Source organism: Nicotiana tabacum, chromosome 1 (genome assembly GCF_000715075.1).
Source record: "Nicotiana tabacum cultivar K326 chromosome 1, ASM71507v2, whole genome shotgun sequence".
Taxonomy (NCBI): domain Eukaryota; kingdom Viridiplantae; phylum Streptophyta; class Magnoliopsida; order Solanales; family Solanaceae; genus Nicotiana; species Nicotiana tabacum.
The window spans coordinates 77,221,842-77,240,691 of NC_134080.1; positions in this window are offsets into that span (position 1 = coordinate 77,221,842).

Consider the following 18,850-nt stretch of genomic DNA (forward strand, 5'->3'; position numbering starts at 1 on the left):
TGCGAGATTGGTTAACCATGGTTGAATTAGCATACTAGTGGCAGTGATCAATTCTTTCAGTGTAATTAAATCATGCAAGTAATTTGTGACGGTGCATGTGAGGCTTGTTGACCGCCGCAATTTATTTTGTTCGGAGTATTCTAGCGTTATGTCCTGTTATGTGTAGGCGGATCCCGGAAGGACCATGGTGGATTATACCACTACTAAAAAATTTGCATATTCTACGGTTATGAGGATTTACTTGTGTGTTGCTATGGTTCTCCTGGAAGGAGTTAAGTGAAAAGTTTCTATATGATGAAGTATTAATCCATTAGTGGTTCCGGAGTTATGATGAAAATCTTGTACTATCGCATATTGGCATGTTAGGTGCAGTGAGTGGTATGGAATTTGAAAGTGAGGATCGAGGTTGCGGTTCAGTGTTGACAAGGATGTCACAAGCTCGAATGAGCAGGAAAGGGATTTGAATGTTTAGAGTAAGCTGGCACTGTCTTCAGCGTTACCTAAGATCGGTCTTTTGTGGAAGAGGCTTTGCATCTCGGGTATGGATTCTTGATCGCTTTTCAGTGTTAGTACGACCGGTGGTATGGATGTGCAGACTTATCATCTGTTATGGAAGGTCGTGGGAGCGTGCCCCACAGTAAGATTATATAAGTGTGGCATGTAGTCACTTAATTGATTGAGGATTTAAGCCAAGTATGGAGATTGTGGTACTATCACTAATTGAGAATTTATTCCTGAAAGGCGCTCGGTTCATTTGGTTGTGGAATGTGGAAGGTTGTTCCGAATTGGACGGCTGTTCTTGTGTGTTATGGGAAAAAGGGGTTATTATGGACCCAGGAAAGATTATTGGCCTAGTTCGGTACGATCAGAATCGGCTTGAGGTCTGTGAATGGATTTAAATATGAATATGGGCTCTATATCAGGCCGGATGTGTTCATTTCAGCATAACACTCCTTATGGAGGAGTATTCGGACGTGGGATGTCATTTCGTCGCCGAATATTTCAGGTAATACTATATTGTGCTGTGTGAGTTGTGAAACGGCTTGTTAATTTCATATGTGTTGAGGTTCCGCATAGCGATGATGTTATGTGAGCAGGATGGCTCTTGAGATTCAGATCATATATCACACTTCAGTTGTGCTTGAGTTTTGTAGCTTATGGCGTTATCTGTCTCCCTAGGGATAGTATTATGCACTTAGCGTGCTTGTGGATGATATTCGGTATTTTGTAGTAATGAGCAATGTAAATTTTATGTGTGGATCGGGTGGCATGCCACTACGGGTATGTTGTTTGGGTCGGGTTGCATGCCACAACATGTGATGTTGAGTATAGTTCCCTATATCTATTTTATATGTTTTGTTTCCCATTTATGAGGAAGGTATATATTAGTTGCGTGGGTTGAGTAGTCCCTTCCAGAGTTCGTTTTCCTTATGCATCACGTTCGAGCTTGTAGCCTATTGGAACGTTGTAGCATCATATGGGACTTTTGATCATGACCGGGGTGGCTTATTTCCTGAGCAGTTCGTTCTAGGTGAGACGAGATTATTGGATCTAGGATCAGTGCGGTCGGATTATATGAAGTATATTAAAAAGCAAAGATCACTATTCGGTTCAGGAAGAGGTGATGGTTCCTCTCAAGGGTATAGACCCAATGATTTGTTGATTTGGCAGTTGGCTACAAATTTCTACGCACATCTCCCGTCATGGTGGTATTGTAGGAGTTAGGGCAAGACCTATGTATATCATGAGGTGCAATGGAAGCATCAGAATCGTGGGAATGTTGGCTATTATGATCAGAGAGTGTTATTATGGTCCTGTGAATTATGCGGTGCATGGTGTGAATTCAACAAAGATATGTAGTCATGGTTAGGTACATCGTGTGATGAATGATACGACATTCATATGTTGGAAACAGGCATGGCAGAGAATTTCGGATGTTGGAATTGGGCTCTAAGCTTATTTGCTGGAATGAAAGAGAATATCTTCAGATGTGCTCGAGCTAATATGCTCAACTGAGTTGTGGTAGCACGGGTAGGTGCTCGAGGTGTTAAATAGTGATTTCGGACAACTCCAGCGCAGTTCTTAGCACGTTCGAGGACGAACGTATGTTTAAGTGGGAGAAAATGTAATGACCCGACAGGTCATTTTGAGCTCTAGCGCGTTGTTCGGCAATTTGAGGCCAGGAGCAGCTTCACTTCAGGTATTATGACTTGTATGCATGATCGGAATGAAATTTCGGAAAGTTCGGAGTTGATTTGGAAAGAGAATTCTCATTTCTGAAGCTTTAAATTGAAAGAATTGACTAAGATTGAATTTTTGAGTAAACGTCCTCGGAATTGGGATTTGAAGGTTCCAGTAGGTTCGTATGATGATTTCGGACTTGGGCGTATGCCCGGATCGAGTTTTGGGTGACCCAGGAGCGTTTTGGCGCCTATTCTGGAAGTTAGCATTTTTGGAAGAATTTCATAAATTTGGATTGAAGTGCATTCCATTGCTAACGATGTCCGTTTGGGATTTCGAGTCTGGGAATAGCTCCGTATGGTGATTCTGGTATTGGGAGTGCGATCGGAAGTGAATTTGAAGGTCCGTGGGTCATTTTGGAGTAATTTGGCTAAAGATAGAAATTTAAAAGTTTTTGAGGAGTTTGATCGGAAGTGGAATTTTTGATATCAGGGTTGGATTCCGATTCCAAAAGTTGGAGTAGTCCATAATGTCAAATATGACTTGTGTGCAAAATTTGAGATCAATCGGACGTGATTTGATAGGTTTATACATCGAAAGTAGAAGTTTGAAATTCTAAAGTTTATTAAACTCGAATTGGAGTGCGATTCGTGATTTCGACGTTGTTTGATGTGATTTGAGGCTTCGAGCAGGTCCGCATTATGTTTTGGGACTGGTTGGTATGATTGGTTGGGGTCCCGGAGGACTCGGGTCGATTCCGGATGGTTAACGGATCAAATTTGGAATTTGAAGAAGAATTGAAGCAGCTGGTATCTGGTGTAACCGCACCTGCGAGGTTTTGGCCGCAGGTACGGAGCCGCAGAAGCGGCCTTGGTGTTGCAGAAGCGGAAATGGCTGGGCTTGGCTGGGGGCGCAAGTGCGATACAGCTTGCGCAGAAGCGAGACCTCAAAAGCGGTCGTGGGCGAGTTAGCTGAGACCGCACCTACGATGGAAATTTCCGCAGGTGCCGAGCTGTAGAAGCGGCAGGTGAACCACAGGTGCGAGAAGCGGGCTGGGCAGTGTGCTCTTTTAAAAGCGACGGTTTAGCTCATTTTTACCATTTTTCCTCCATGGGAGCCGATTTGGAGTAACTTGGGAGTGCCATTGTGAGCACGTGATTTTTGCCCTACGAGAACTACTCCCAAAAATTCAAAATAAAATGGTTTTGGTGTTGTTTGTGATTTATTTGTATTTTTTCTGTGCATGTTTATTTCTACTTTAATTAAGAAAATACAAAAAATATGTGTTGCATGTGCATTTAGGATTTAATTTTACAATTTAGGAATTAATTAAACAATCAAGTTTGTTTACAAAATGGAAAAATCACAAAAATATGTACTTTACATTTTTAGCATTTAATGTCCAAAATTGTGTGATTTTATCTTTATTGGTGTTTAATTCCATGTGATAATTATCATTAAGAGCTGATATTTTAAGTTAATTGTCGATTTTATAATTTAATTTAGGATTTTTAGGTTTTTAATTTTAAAAAATTAATTAAAAAAGAAGTTAAAAGAAAAGGAAGAAATGAAAAATCCAAGGAAATCAGAACTGGGCCGTTTTATTTTGACCAAAACCAGGCCCAAACCCTCACACACTTCACACGCCCAATCCAGGCCCAAACCGGCCGGTCCCAGATATATCCAAACGACGTCGTATCTGGCTAATAGATCCAAGCCGTTGATACGACTTGATCTAACGGTCCCAGCCTTCCCCCATAACCCGGTCCATTTCAACCCGGGTCGACCCAGTCTCGAGGCATGACCAAACGTCACCGTTTCCTTCAAGTGAATTGATCCAGGCCGTTGATCGTGCTTGATCCAACGGCCAGGATTAAACCACCCCCTCCGTATATAAATCCAACCTCTCACCTCGCACCCCCTAAGCCATACCCCATGTTCATCGTCTCTCTCAGAGACGACCCCCCAAACCCTAGTCGCCACCAAATCCCTTCGCCGTAAACCCGGCGGCAACAACGCCGATGACCATGAAACTAACACCCCTAGAGCATCTGACCACCCTCATTACAGATCCGCTAACCGTTTGCCTCGAATCAACCTCCAGCTTCTCGAATCTTCGATCGAAGATTCGAGCAGAACCTAAACCTACCCCAACCAGTCCCAAACCCATACCGGACATCTCCCTGACCTCCCTCGTCACCAAACCACCGTTGGTTTGGTTCGAATCAGTCCAGAACCGTTCGAACCCCAAGTCGAACCCCCAAGAACCCTAGAAAACCAAAGGTTGAAATCTGTCCAAATTAAAGGAAGTTGGGTGTCCAGTGGACCTTAGTCGAAGTGTTCTCAGTTGAGAACACTCGATTAAGGTCCGTTCGACCTCAATTAAAGGTCCGAGTCAGAGTCCAAGTTAGGGTCGTCCAGTTTCTGAGTTCGGAGGTATTTCTTCTGTTTCCCTGTTTGTTTTTCATGTTTCGTTGTTTGTCTGTTAAGATGAGTTCAAATTCGTATTTTATCGATTACTCTTTTCTTTCTCCAGTCAGACCTTTTATTTGGTCCAATCTTATCATTTCTTCTGTTTGTTGTCGATTGTTATATGTTATAATTTGTGTAATCGATTGAATAAGTGTCGTCGATTAGTCTGGTATGCTTGAATGTTAGATTAGCATGATAATAGTTTAATTTTTGGTTCAATCCAGTAGGTTTACCCTCCTGTTTATTTTCTGTTCTAATTTTGTGTTAAAATAAGCCTATTGGTATCATTTGTTTCAAATTGTTCCAATTTCCCTTTCTCATTGTTATTCACCATATTTTTTTCTTCATATAAGTCAGTTTGTTTTCATTCAGTATGTTGACAATGTTCAGTTGTTCTTGTTTAGGTTTAATCTAGAAGTGTGTTAGTTTAATCACTGAATCTTTATTTTGATGATATTTGGTCTGAATTGAGTTTCAAGCTTAAGTTGTGATTTGAGTTTGATGAATCTTAATGTTGTTCTGATATGAATCTGACCATGATGAACTGAGTCCTAAGTGTTGTCAATTAGGAGTTAGTCTCATATGATTCGATTAGTCAATTATTAGGATTTCTCACTTAAGATTGGTTATAGCTGTTATAGTTTGGTTAATTGATTAGGAGGATTGGATATAGCTGATGGGGTAGAATGGTAATTTCAGTAATTTCAGGGACTTTAGGAGGGTATTTTGGGGTTGAAAGTTTTGAAATTGGTTTAAGTTGAATGTTCTGACAGTAGGGTACTAAAGTACCATTAAACTAATGCAATTGTTTAGTGTTAATGGGAAACAAAACATAATGGTATGAAAGGCTTAAAAGGGGATTGATTAAAATATGTTGCCCATACATGTTTGAACAATATAATAAAGGGAAGGACAAGGGATAATGGAAAAACATACTCTAGTAGGGAACAAGTGAATTAAAAGGAGAACAAAACATGTAGTAGTGGGCAGAAAATACTTTCTTAATTAGCTAAGTTCTCCTTAGAGCTGGAAAGGGGCTGAGGTTTGGGTATAAATAGGGGTCTGGACAGAATTAAAGGGATCCTTTTTTTTTTGGAGTCTGGTCTGAGCTTTCTTTTGAGGGTTAGTGTTATACAAATAGAGAGAGTTTTTGGGAGTTTCACGAGTCCTAAAGAAATCAGTTGATTGCTAGCTACTGGAATCAGTAGTGTTTCCTACTTAGTTTTCCAGTAGACTTTTGGTTTCAGTCGAGACCTTCTCGGATCAGTTTGAGTGTTCTGTTGCTGTGGTATGTTTCTAGGGTCAGTTTGAAGGTCATTTGGGTTTATTCGAATCGGCTTTGGGTTAATCTATTCATCTTGTTGGTTCAAAACATTTCTGAACTCTTCCCGGATTGATAAATATATTTCTGGGCTGAACTGGTTCTGTTTGTGGCTGTTTGGAATTTCAAATTGCTGTTGTGAACTGCTGTTGTATTGCTGCTCGCATTTCTGCTGCTGCTGATTTCTTCTTCTTCTTATATTTCCAACATCTAGGTACACATCCTGTAACCTTCAAGCTTGTGGACATGAAATGAAATGCCGCTTGAAATGATTTCTGATTTCTCATGTTTTGTTTTAGTTCAAAAGTGTAGAGCAATTATGTTTATTCGAATTTCATATCACTTGTATAATTGGCCTGTTTGAGGTCGTGTAGGATTGTTAAACTCATTTGATTTGTGTGAAGAATTGAAACACCAGTTTTAATTTGGTTTACTCCTTAATTCGTGTTGTAGTTAGATCTGATATTTGGCCTATGATAGTTTAGCATGAGAGGTTTGTGATAGTTAGTAGTAAAAATCTGATTCTGAAATTGTTAATGATATGGCTTGTAGTTAATTTTGAAATAATGGTAGACATGTAAGATTTGAACATTCTAGGCCATTTCAGTATATCAATCATACGGACTGCATGAAAGTAATACCATTTGCCATGGTTATATGGAGTTGAACTGCTTACTTTGTAAAAAATCAATTAATTGCTGATAGTCACTATTAGGTTGGAAGCAATCACCAGTTTGCTTACACATGTGATAACCCTGTGCCTGTAAATTAAATTCGTTGCATTCTCAGTCTTTTGTTTCAAGTTGAAAGCTCAAACGCTGAGTCCTGTATCTTCTGAACTTGGGCCTGCCATAATTTATCTTGCACCTTCTGACGATTTGGGCCTTGCCCCAAAGCCTAGGCCCCAAAAGCTTCATGTCAGCCTCATGCTAAGACCATGAAGTCTCAATTTAGGCTCCTTGATTATACTTGAGCCTGTACAGAGGCCCATGATGGACTGGTTATCAAATTGAACTGAATCTATTTGAGTACTTAATCACGGTTCAGTGACATGCTAATTAATTAGGGCCTTTTCTTAGAGACATTATATGATAGAAAAATCGTAGTCCTTTAGGTTGGCTTTAAAATAAATAAGGTGCACCGTGCCAAATAAAATCACAAATCGCGTGGCTCTCTTTAAATGTTCACATTAAGTATTTAGACCTCGGGACGTGCCATTTAGCGAATTTTATGGCTTCCCGCAAAGTCAATAATACGCTAATCGCTTCAGGCACGCATTTTACTAATCTTACCTTCTCAAATTCGGGTGCACATTTATGTGACCCCAATCCAAATCCCAACTGAGTCAAAATGTGTCGCTAATCACGGGTACATTGACTGTGACGTGGTTCGGATGCATTTCCACGACGTTGCAAATTCCCTTTAAAAATAATGAATGAGACGAGCCTCGACAAACAGAAATACACAAGCTGCGGGGCCTCTATATGTGTTGGTAAAATTACTTAGACTTCGGGATAAGCCGTTTATCAAAGTTTCACGGCCTTACCCAAAATAATGATACGCTAGTCGCTTTAGGCGCGTCTTTAATAATTTACTTTCTTAAACTCGGGTGCACATTTATGTGACCCAAATCCAAATCTCAACAGAGCTAAAATGTGTCAATAACCACGGGTGCATTGATGTGACGTGGTTCGAGATGTATTTTCACGACGTTGTAATTCTCGTTAAAAATAACAATAATAAAAGTGGTAAACAAAAAAAAAATTGCACATAGGTTCAACAGGTATTAAAATCAGATAAACAAGCCGAATATGACAGTTGAGCGACCGTTCTAGAACCACGGAACTCGGGAATGCCTAACACTTTCTCCCGGGTTAACAGAATTCCTTACTCGGATTTCTGGTTCGCGAACTGTAATACAGAGTCAATCTTTTCCTCGATTCGGGATTCAACCGGTAACTTGGGACACTATAAATCTCCTAAGTGGCGACTCTGAATCTTTAAATAAAATCCCGTTTCTATTGTCCTTTAATTGGAAAAACTCCCTCTGCGCCCTTTATGCGGGGCGCGGGTGAAAAAGGAGGTGTGACAGCTCTGGCGACTCTGCTGGGGACCCAGAATTCGAGCATAGAGAAATTGTTATATTTGGCTTTATCTGATTTTGTTACATGTTTGGGCCTAATGTGCTATGTGATGCTTTTACCTCTTTGATATTAGCTTGAACTGTATATAAACTGTTACGAAACACGGCTCTTCTCATCTGCAGGGATGTGCTCGCTGGTTGAGACTCCCTATTCTGTTAGTGTCGTACCTTGAAATAAGAAAAAGGCCGGACAAGTTACAAAGCCGAACGATCTCGCGGGTCCCCGGTATGTAGCCCCCTCCTCGACTCGAGTTGTCCGCTCGGGTACACAGTGTAGAACAAATACCTAGTTTACGAACCTAGAATAACTCAGCTTCATGCCGGATCCCTAGTAGGAATGTTTGTTTGCATCATGTGCATTTGATTTAAGAGGCTCAACACAGGGGTTGGGTCTGTCTAGGACAGTCGTACCAAAAATGAAAAAGACCATCGTGATGCATCTTACTTTCTACTTGTGCATTTATTTGCTTCGGACTTGCATGCCGACCGGCTTTTGAATACTTTGAGGAAAGAGAGATAGAGGTAGTTAATCGCCTGTTTTGAAAAATATCAATGTCCAAATAGCGTCGAAACTCTGGCGGATTTTTTGAGAAAATGAAAAAAGGGGTTTGTTTATGAAAAATGGTTTTATTTGCCAGTGAAAAAAGTCTTGTTTTCAAAAGAAGTTTGTTTTATCTACCCGAACTACGCCGGTTTGATTCTCACAGGGTGCGGGATACGTAGGCAACCCTCATCGGGTCCAACCTCCCCTTTACAAAAATGTCAAAATTTTAATTTTTGTCATAAATAAGTCGGGTGACGCCGTTTTTGTCAAAATAGCCGAATTTTCCCAAAAGGGACGCCGGAAGGCTGACTTTGCATAAACGGCCGCTTGTAGTCATTTTTTGGATTTTTGACCGGTAGACTCATCCAGCCTCAAAATCTTCGTTCCCGAAGTGCTGAAAAGCCGTGTTCGGAATCGGATCTTTCTTTTAATCTGTGATTTTTTTTTTAAAAAAGCCAATTGGTTGAGTCAAATAAATTTTATTTTTTGCTTAATCACCTTAAAAATGTGCAGGATGAGCACGATGCAAAATGAACCTTTTTCAATAATGACTAAAATCCCTTTCAAGTTGCGGCTACGGTGAGATGATTTAGGTGGTGTAGGGCAAGATGAGGTCAAGAAATATCTAAAAGGTCTTACGGGTTTATTGGAAATCCATCCTCGGGGGGATATCATAAGAGCTTTAGTCACCTGCTGGGACCTGGCACACAATGTCTTCCACTTCTCCGATTTTGAACTCACTCCGACTTTGGAGGAAATAGTCGGGTACATCGGAAATGCTGAAGTTCCGTTGAGGCAAAAATACTTGGTTGCTCCAAGAGCTGTCACTGTGCATCGGTTTTTAGATTCGTTAAAGATACCCAGGACGGTCTATAACCCAGATTTGGCCGCAGGTTTTTGTAATCCGCGCTTCATATACGACAGATACGGTCATGTCGGAGGATTCAACAACCCGGGTAACAAGTTATGCAGCAAAAGTAACCGTCAGAAATGGGACGAGCATAGACGAGTGGCTTTTATGATAACCTTTTTGGGCCTTTTGGTATTTCCAAGGAAAGACGGAAACATTGATCTGAAAATAGCCGGGGTCGTCAGTACCTTGCTCACTCAAGATAAAAGCACTCTTGCGCCTATGATAGTATCTGATATCTTCCGAGCTCTCACAACCTGCAAAGCCAGAGGGAACTTTTTCGAGAGGTGTAACTTGTTGCTACAAATATGGATGATTGAGCATCTCTGCCACCGTTCCCAGCTCTTGAGTTATCGTTCCTCGAAGAAAACTTGCATAGAAGAGTTCTACACAAGAATCAAGGGGGTCAGTCTACCCGAGGGAGTTACGACGTGGACATCATTCTTTCGGACCCTCACCGCCAGCCAAATACAGTGGACACTAGGATGGTTGCCCATCGACGAGGTCATCCATATGCCGACAGCTAGGACCCACTTTCAATTGATGGGGCTCAAGAGCATTCAGCCTTACGCGCCATATCGGGTTTTGAGACAACTCGGGAGATGCCAAACAGTGCCACAGGAGGAAGATCTTAGTGCTCAAGTAATTGAGATTAGCCCTGACGGACAGTTCCCTAAAGCAAGAGTCCGTCAGATCTGGAGTGAATGCCAATATTTAAAAGCAGATACGTGTGTGCAGGATCAGGCCAAAGGCGAAGTGGCGCCAGGATACCTTTCTTGGTACATGAGAGAACTTGAGCACGAAAGGCCGGCTAAAAGACCCCATCTCCAGGAATTCGTCAAGGCGTCGCAAGAACAGTGAGATTGGTTGGCTAAAGAGCACGAGTACAGGGTTACAATAGGCAAGCTGGAGAAGCAAGTTATAGATTTGAAATTTGAGAAAGATTTGCATATCGCTGCAGATGAGGGAGAAAAGAGAAAACTAGCTTAGGAAAACGAGGTCCTCAAAGCTCAAATCCAGGAAATGAAAATAGCTAAGCCGGGCTGAGGAAAGGCTCATAAACGGTCTAAAGAAGAAAGTCCTCGAGTATCAAGAAGACCTGCAAAAATCTAAAGCTGGTCTAGCAAGAATCCAGTTGAAATGGATAAAGAAGGCAGAAGAGCAAGCACGGTCTATGCAACAAATGAAGAGGGACTACGAAAGGAACATCGCCATATTGAGAGAAACAATATCCACTCTCAAAGAGCGGATCTTCAGACAAGCCCGAGATGCCAGAGTAGATAGAAAGCGCTACTATGATCTAATGGCCCGAATGAAGAAACAAATGAATGAGTTTCAGGATCAACTCCTTTACAACGCGCAAATGCTGGGGGACGCAGAATCAACAAATAGAGCGATTGCTTATGGAAAGGGACAGAATCAAGGGAAGAATCGACGATATCGGACACAACATCACCATAAAGTGCCTAGCTTGTGAGGATATGTGTCGTACCACCTTCTTTGCTTCAATAATGATTTATGTCCACCAGATCATGGAAGATTTGAAAGATCTGCAAAGGGGACTTGTACCAAAGCCCGCGGCGAGGCCGAACGACGCCCCGCAGGTGCCAAAATTCAAAACTCTGAAACATTCATAGTTTGAGTCTGTATTTTCCTCATAGTTTGAGTCTGTTGTCCGTCGGAGTTTGTATTTCCCTTTTTGGCATAAAGTCTGTAGTCTGTATCAAGTCTGTCAATTTCCCTTCAAAAATGTTTTGCCTTGTAATAAAACGTTTTGCTAGTAAAGGTTGAAAAATCCAAAAATGGTGTCTTTATTTTCCGCACTTGTGGCAGAACTACGCGCGGTCTGATTCATGCGGGGACATGATACGTAGGCAATCCACATAAGATTCGACCACCACTAAAAAGAAAAAGAGAAAGGCAAAGTGAATAAAAGAAAGGAAAGAAAGAAATAAAAAGAGAGATAAAGAAAGTTTCGGAAACACTTAAACGAGGCACAAACAAAGTAAGTCGGAATGACGCATGCGGTCGAAGCAAAGACATGTTAGAAATGGTTAAACTACCTAGGAACATTGCATTCCCCAACGTGAAATTGCAATATGTGTTAAACTCTAACGCTAACAAGTTTGTTGTCCTTCCAGAGATTTCGAACCAGTTAGTTTGTTCTGGCAGATTACCATTACCAAACAAGATCCAAAGGGCCCATACTAAAAAACATGACTAGTTCAGACCAAAGTGTCGAGGATGAAAGGACGGAGAATCAAATGCTGAAGAAGGAAACGGATAAGATGAGACAGGAGATAAAAGAAATGCAGCTGGCCTTAGCTAGGGTACAAAAAGTGCCTAACCCTCCTGTTATTCCCATTCTCCCACCAGGACACATGCTAGAATACCCTCCCCCCGGCCCTTCGACAAGCTTCCCCAGTCACCGATACTATCAGGGAAGAAATGCCTATGATCCCCAAGCTTCACAACCCAATTAGAACCCTCCTCCACCAAATGTTCCTGTTTTCGTGGAACCCCCACCAGTCACGCTGCAAAGATCATCCAACGAGCCGTTGTTTCAGGCTCACAATAACCAATATTACCCCATGAACCAACCTTCAAAGCACCCAAGCCTCATACTTATAACACTCACTTCGAGATCCCGGTAGAGACTGAAAAGCCGGCTAAGAGCCCAGAGCAGGACGAAGTGCTTCGAAAGTTTAAAAGCCTGGAGCAGTCCTTTAGGAATATCCATGGGTTAGGCAACCAAGTCAGTGTGGCCTACAAAGATCTGTGCCCGTTCCCCGATATTCAATTGCTGGCAGGGTTCAAGATGCCAAAGTTTGATCTATATGAGGGGCACGGTGATCCGATGGCATATCTGCGAGGTTTTTGCAGTAAGATGAGATGGGCCGGGGGAAAAGACAAGCTGCTAATAGCTTATTTTGGTCAAAGTCTAAGCGGGTCTGCACTAGAATGGTACACAAGGCAGGATCCTAGCAGGTGGTACACCTGGGACGATCTGGCCCAAGCCTTTGCAGGCCACTTCTAGCACAACCTTGAGATCGTCCCTGACCGCCTCACATTGTTGAAACTTGAGAAGAAGCCCGGGGAAAGCTTCCGAGAATTTGGGTTCCGCTGGAGAGAGCAGGCGGCAAGAGTTGATCCTCCGATGAGAGAGGGGGAAATCGTGGACTACTTTCTGTAGACTCTGGAGCCAACTTACTTCGGTCACCTGGTGACGTCAGTTGGCAAATCTTTCAACGAGGTGGTGAAAATGGGCGGTATGATTGAAGAGGGACTTAAGTCCAACAAAATCCTGAGCTATTCGACAATCAAAGCAACAACTCAGGCCATTCAGAGCGGCACAGGAGGTGCGCTGGGGAAGAAGAAAAGAGAAGAGGTCGCAACAATAGAGGCAGGTAATTGGTCCAGATAGAGAGCTCCTTTCCCCCGCTACCAAGCCAAACCCCATCACCCAAATTACCCACACACTCCAAATTACCCTCCACAGCCCTACTACCCACCACAAGAGCCACACTTCTCTGTCCATCACGCCCAAAATTACACCCAGCCTCCGGCTCGCCCGCAATGGCATGCGCTGGCTCCCCAGAATACATATACACCTCCACAAAATACATATCCACCCTCACAAAACACATATCCACCTCCACAAAACACATATCCACCACTAAGGGCCTACAGGAATCCTTCGGGACCAGGCTTCCGTGGGAATCAGACCTTCAGGAATGAAAGGGTGCAGAGGCAGAGAACATTCACTCCGCTGGGAGAAACTTATACTACTCTGTTCCACAAATTGAGGCAGTTAGGCCTATTGAGTCATGTGGAGCCCAAATTGCCAAATTCCCTTCCCAAAAATCTGGACCACTCGGTAAGCTGTGAATATTATTCGGGGGCTTCCAGGCATGATACTGAGAAGTGTTGGAAGTTGAGGACTGCCGTACAAGATCTCATTGACACAAATATGATCGAGGTCCAGGAGCTAGAGGCACCTAACATCAATCAGAACCCGTTGCCGGCACCATGAAGCCCACATGATCGAACTAGTGCACGAAGGAGGGAAGCTCAAGAAGCCCTCACAAACGGTAATGATGATCCGTGCCAGTCCGAAAGAAAAGTTGATCAATGGAAAAGCGGTAGTACAGTCGGAAAGGGTAGAAGGCAAGCCAGTGGTGGTGATAGAGAAGAGTTCGTCTGATGTTTCCAAGAATCCAGAGCTGGTCAAAGTAACGGTGCAAGGGACATCAAGCAAGCCAGTAGCCGTGAAGGGGGCATGCATAGGACCAGTTGTTATCAGGCCAATAATGCAGTTGCCGATAATCAGCAAGAATGCTGTGCCATGGAGCTACAGTCAGGTAATGGTAATGCATAAGGGGAAGGAAGTTGTGGAAGAAATATGTGAGGCACAGGGGTTAACTCGTTCGGGAGGTATTTTGCCCCCGCAGAGTTAAGAAGGGCCAATCCAGTAGCGACAAAGAATCCAGTTACCGAGGAAGAGGCGGAAGAATATTTAAAGAAAATGAAGGCGCAAGATTACTCCATTTGGAGCAGTTGAGGAAGACCACGACACATATCTCATTGTTGTCGTTGTTGATCCATTCAGATGAGCATCGCCAGGTATTGATGAAAATTCTGAACGAAGCCCATGTTCCGGATAAGATCTCTATGAATCATTTGGAGAAAATAACAAACAAGATTTTCGAGGTCCACAAGGTCACTTTTTCAGATGATGAGTTGCCCGTGGAGGGTACAGAACATAATAGAGCTCTTTATTTGACCGTGAAGTGCGAAGACTCGGTAGTCACTCAAGTACTGATTGATAATGGATCCAGTGCCAATATCTGTTCTTTGGCCACATTGAACAAACTGAAGGTCGATGGTGACAAGATTCACAAGAACAACATCTATGTTCGAGGGTTTTATGCTGGTGGTACAGACACAGTGTGTGACATCATACTTGAATTAACAATTGGTCTAGTCGAGTTCACCATGGAGTTTCAAGTGTTAGACGTGGCAGTGTCATATAATCTTCTGTTGGGGCGACCCTGGATCCACGCCGCCGAAGCAGTGCCTTCTACATTACATCAGATGGTCAAATTCGAGTGGGATAGGCGAGAGATCATAGTACATGGGGAAGACAATGCAAGCGCCGTAAGTGATGACATCGTGCCCTTCATAGAGACTGATGATGATAAGGGACCATGGGTTTACCAGGTTTTCGATACGGTTTCAGTGGATAAAATTTCTGAAGGCGAGGACCTTCCACTTCCCAGGATCGCAGATGCGACTATCATGGTAGCCTCAGAGATGTTGAAGAATGGGTTTGTGCCAGGCAAAGGTTTAAGGGCTGATCTTCAGGGTATTGTTCAGCCGGTTTCTTTGTCCAAAAATCTGGACACCTTTAGGTTGGGGTTCAAGCCTACAACGGCGGATGTGAGACGGGCCCGCAAGTTGAAGAAAAGAGTCTGGGTCCTTCCCAAGCCAATCCCGCGCCTATCCAGATCATTTGTCAGAGCAGGTATCAGAAAGTTGTCGGTCCCGAAAGTTCTCGCACCACTGATTGGGCTAGATGGAGATTTGAATGAGGGCTTTGAAAGGCTGTTCGCCGATGTCAATATGATAGAAGCTGGAGAAGGGTCCAGTAGGTTAGATGTACAGTTTGTGGGGCCTAGGGCAAATATCAACAATTGGATGGCTACTCCCCTTCCTACCCAGAGGGAGTCTTGGTAGTGAGCTCTGATTTTTCTTTCTTGTCTTTTTGGATTATTCCAGGGTTGTAATCCAGTTTTGTTTTGTATTCGGCAAAGTGTGAAACTCTGTTATCCTGTATTTTAATAAAGTGAAAGCTTTTTTTTTTCTCTTCTTATTTTGTTCTAATTTTGTTTTCTTCCTTTTTCTTTCTGAACAGTTCTCTTTATATTGGTTCTAATGACATGACATGCACAACGGATCTTAAACCTAGTCTAAAAAATCAATCCGATTCTGAACTAATTGTACAAGAGGACTATTATGATGATGAATCGGAATACGATGAGGATGAAGCCTTCGAAGAGATAAACAGAGAGTTAAGCCAGTTTGAAGAGAAATCCAAGCCCAACTTAAATGACACAGAAGCCATCAATTTAGGAGATGCAGATGATATCAGGGAAACTAAAATAAGCATCCACATTGCACCGAATATCAGGGAAGAACTAATCAAAGCACTTATTGAGTTCAAAGACATTTTTGTATGGTCGTATGATGACATGCCGGGGTTAAGCACAGATTTAGTGGTTCACAAATTGCCCATTAACCCGGCATGCCCTCCCGTCAAACAGAAATTGAAGAAGTTCAAAACAGACATGAGTGTGAAGATTAAAGAGGAAGTAACCAAGCAGCTGCAAACAAAGGTTATTCGGGTCACTCGATATCCTGATTGGTTGGCTAATGTGGTGCCAGTGCCGAAGAAAGATGGGAAGATCAGGGTGTGTGTCGATTACCGCAATCTGAACAGGGCAAGCCCAAAGGATAATTTTCCATTACCCAACATCCATATCTTAATCGATAATTGTGTCGGACGTGAGATCGGGTCTTTTGTGGATTGCTATGCTGGTATCATCAGATTCTGATGGATGAAGAAGATGCGGAAAAGACGGCTTTCATTACACCATGGGGGACTTATTGCTACCGGGTAATGCCATTTGGTTTGAAGAATGCTGGGGCAACGTACATGAGAGCAATGACTACTGTGTTTCATGACATGATACACAAAGAGATTGAGGTATACGTGGACGATGTGATCATAAAATCCAAGCATCAGGAAGACCATGTAGCAGACCTAAGGAAGTTTTTCCAAAGACTTCGAAGGTACAATATTAAGCTCAACCCGGCCAAATGCGCATTTGGTGTTCCATCTGGAAAGCTGTTGGGATTCATCGTCAGTCGGCGAGACATTGAGTTGGACCCGTCAAAGATCAAATCCATACAAGATTTGCCATCGCCGAAGAACAAGACAGAAGTAATGAGTCTGTTGGGGAGGTTGAATTATATCAGTAGGTTTATTGCGCAACTCACCGCAACTTGTGAACCCATTTTTCTGCTACTGAGGAAAGATTCTGCGGTAGAATGAACGGCAGAATGTCAGGAAGCATTTGACCAAATCAAAGGATATTTATCAAACCCACATGTGTTGGTTCCACTTGAGCCGGGAAGACCATTAATTCTTTATCTAACGGTCCTGGAGAATTCATTTGGCTGCGTACTGGGGCAACACGACATTACAGGAAGGAAGTAGCAAGCCGTCTATTATCTCAGCAAGAAGTTTACAGGCTATGAGGTTAAGTACACTCAACTCGAGAAAACATGTTGCGCCTAACTTGGGTGGCCCAGAAATTGAAGCATTATCTGTCATCATATACTACTTATCTCATTTCACGCTTGGATCCACTAAAGTATATTTTCCAGAAGCCTATGCCCACAGGGAGATTGGAAAAACGGCAGATATTACTCACAGAATTCGACATCGTCTATGTGACGAGGACGGCCATAAAGGCCCAAGCATTGGCTGATCACTTGGCCGAGAATCCTGTTGATGAAGAATATGAGCCCTTGAGGACGTATTTTCCCGATGAAGAAGTGATGCATATAGATGAGTTGGAAATGACCAAGGAACCAGGATGGAAGCTTTTTTTCGATGGAGCCGCAAATGCGAAGGGAGTTGGAATAGGAGCGATACTTATTTCTGAAACAGGACATCATTATCCTATTACGGCTCAGCTGCGTTTCTATTGTACCAACAACATGGCTGAATATGAGGCATGCATTTTGGGTCTACGGCTAGCTGCAGACATGGATGTCCAGGACGTCTTGGTCTTGGGAGACTCGGACCTCCTGGTGTATCAGATTCAGGGTGAATGGGAAACAAGGGATTTGAAGCTCATACTATATCGACAATGCTTGCTTGATCTGAGTAAATGATTTCAATCAGTGGAGTTCAGACACATCCCAAGAGTTCATAATGAGGTCGCCGATGCTTTGGCCACTTTAGCATCGATGTTGCACCACCCAGACAAAATTCATGTTGACCCATTGCATATCCAGGTTCGTGATCATCATGCTTATTACAACGTGATAGAGGAAGAAATGGATGGCGAGCCATGGTTTTATGATGTCAAGGAATACCTCAGGATGGGGATATACCCGGAGCAGGCTACCGGAGATCAAAAGAGAGCCACTCGGCGACTGGCAAATGGATTTTTCCTTAGTGGAGGAGTGTTGTACAAAAGAACACCAGATTTGGGATTGCTGAGATGTATAGATGCTAGTCAAGCCACGACAGTTATGACAGAGGTACATGCTGGAGTTTGTGGGCCACATATGAGCGGATATGTATTGGAAAAGAAGATTCTTCGAGTAGGGTACTATTGGCTCACTATGGAGCACGATTGTATCAGTTTTTTGCGGAAATGCCATCAGTGTCAGATACACGGAGATCTGATTTATTCTCCGCTGACAGAATTGCATACAATGTCAGCACCATGGCCATTTGTCGCCTGGGGAATGGATGTTATTGGACCTATTGAGCTGGCAGCTACCAACGGTCATAGGTTCATTCTGGTGACCATCGATTATTTCACTAAGTGGGTTGAAGCTAAAACTTTCAAGTCGGTAACCAAGAAGGCAGTGGTAGATTTTGTTCATTCCCATATCATCTGTAGATTTGAGATCCCAAAAGTGAACATCACGGATAATGGTGCTAATCTTAACAGCGGTTTGATGAAAGAAGTGTATCAACAGTTCAAGATTACACACCATAATTCCACACCATATCGTACCAAGGCGAATGGAGAGGTCGAGGCTGCCAACAAGAACATAAAGAAGATACCGAGGAAGATGATAGAAGGATCCAGACAACGGCATGAGAAATTACCATTTGCATTGTTGGGTTATCTCACTACTGTTCGTACTTCAGTAGGTGCAACTCCTTATTTGTTGGTATACGGAACTGAAGCAGTGATACCGACAGAAGTTGAAATTCCATCCCTTCGGATTATCGCTGAGGCTGGGATTAATGAAGATGAATGGGTCAAAGCCTGATTGGAGCAGTTGAACTTGATTGATGAAAAGAGATTGGCAGCAGTATACCATGGCCAATTGTATCAAATGAGAATGGCAAGAGCCTACAACAAGGAGGTGCGCCCCAGATTTGAAGTGGGGCAGCAGGTGTTGAAACGAATCCTGCCATATCAGGTCGAAGCAAAAGGCAAGTTCGCCCCGAATTGGTAAGGTCCATTC